Source organism: Alligator sinensis, unplaced genomic scaffold (genome assembly GCF_000455745.1).
Source record: "Alligator sinensis unplaced genomic scaffold, ASM45574v1 scaffold220_1, whole genome shotgun sequence".
Lineage (NCBI taxonomy): Eukaryota > Metazoa > Chordata > Crocodylia > Alligatoridae > Alligator > Alligator sinensis.
This window is the reverse complement of record NW_005842136.1, coordinates 420,856-422,339: the sequence shown is the minus strand read 5'-3', so window position 1 is coordinate 422,339 and position 1,484 is coordinate 420,856.

The window sequence follows — 1,484 nt, the reverse complement described above, 5'->3', positions numbered from 1 at the left end:
GCCCCCCCCTCCCCCTCCCGCGGCGCCGCGCAGCTGCCCGGGGGCTCCATGGCTGCCCCGACCCGACCGTGGCGAAGGAGGAAATCAATGGGCGGCTCCTGCCCCGCTGCAGCGCCCGCCTCGTCCGGACCCTCCCCGCCGCCCGCCCACCCGCCCGCCGGGCAAGGGGAAGCCCTGCTCCGCCTGGGGCGCGCCCGCTGTCTCGCTCCCCTCGGCGCGGTGAGGCTGAAGTTGACTCCTTATTCCCGGTTCCCGCTCCCGTTTTCAAAGCGAATCTAGACCCAACACAAACTTGCTATTAATGATGAATTCCACATCCTAAAGAGAGGGACTGTCATTAGCTATGCAGATGCACGAATTAATTTGTAAAGGCTCTTGGTTGGACTTTTTGAGGGGCTCTTGGCTGGAGCCTCCTCAGGAGTCATGGCTGCAGGTTTTTCTGGAGTCTTGTCTGCTTTCTTAAAGACAGTGTCCAAGGAAGTTTGGAACAAGGGACTGGATTTGGGGCTGGTATTATAGCTAGAAATCCTTCTTGGGACACCCCAGACCATGTCTCTGTACCACTGGGGGACTCTGCTCGAGGTGGAGTCAGTTGACAGCCTGGCATGGCCAAACCAGGCTTTGGGCCGGGCAAGTCTTTGGTCAAAGATGTCCAGGAGAGTCCCCCAGTGGCACAGAGGTGTGGTCTGGGGTGGCCCAAGAAGGATTGCCGGGTATAATCCCAGCCCAAACTCCCAGCCCAAAATCCGGGTCCTTATTCTGTTCCATTTACTTAGCACAGTGGCTGGGGTGCTGGCTGTTGTCAGCCTGGCATGGCCAATCCATGCTTTGGGCTGGGTAAGTCTCTGGTCACAGATGTCCAGGACAGTCCCCCAGGACCACAGAGTCATGTTCTGGGGTGGCCAAAGAAAGACTTGTGGGTATAATCCCAGCCCAAAATCCATGTCCTTATTTGGGTCCATATACCTAGCACAGTGGCTGGCATGCTGTCAATTAACAGCCTGGCATGGCCAAATGGTGATTTGGGTCAGGCAAGTCTCTGGTCAGAGATGTCCAGCAGAGTCCCCCAGTGGTACAGAGACATGGTCTGGGGTGGCCTAACAAGGTTTTCTGAGTATAATCCCAGCCCAAATTCCAGGTCCTTGTTTGGGTCCATATACTTAGCACAGTGGCTGGGGTGCTGGCTGTTGGCAGCCTGGCATGGCCAAACTGCGCTTTGGGTCAGGCAGGTCTCTGGTCAGAGACGTTCAGGAGCATCCCCCAGTGGCACAGAGGCATGGCGTGGTGTAGCTCTGGAAGGATTTGTAGCTATAATCCCAGTGCCAAATCCAGTTCCTTGTTCAGGTCCGTCCGTGTATTTAGCACAGTGGCAAGGGTGGGGTTAATTGGCAGCCTTGCCCGGCCAAACTGTGCTTTGGGCCAGACAAGCCTGTGGTGAGATGCATCTGGTAGAGTCCCCTGGTGGCGCAGAGGAGCACTGTGGA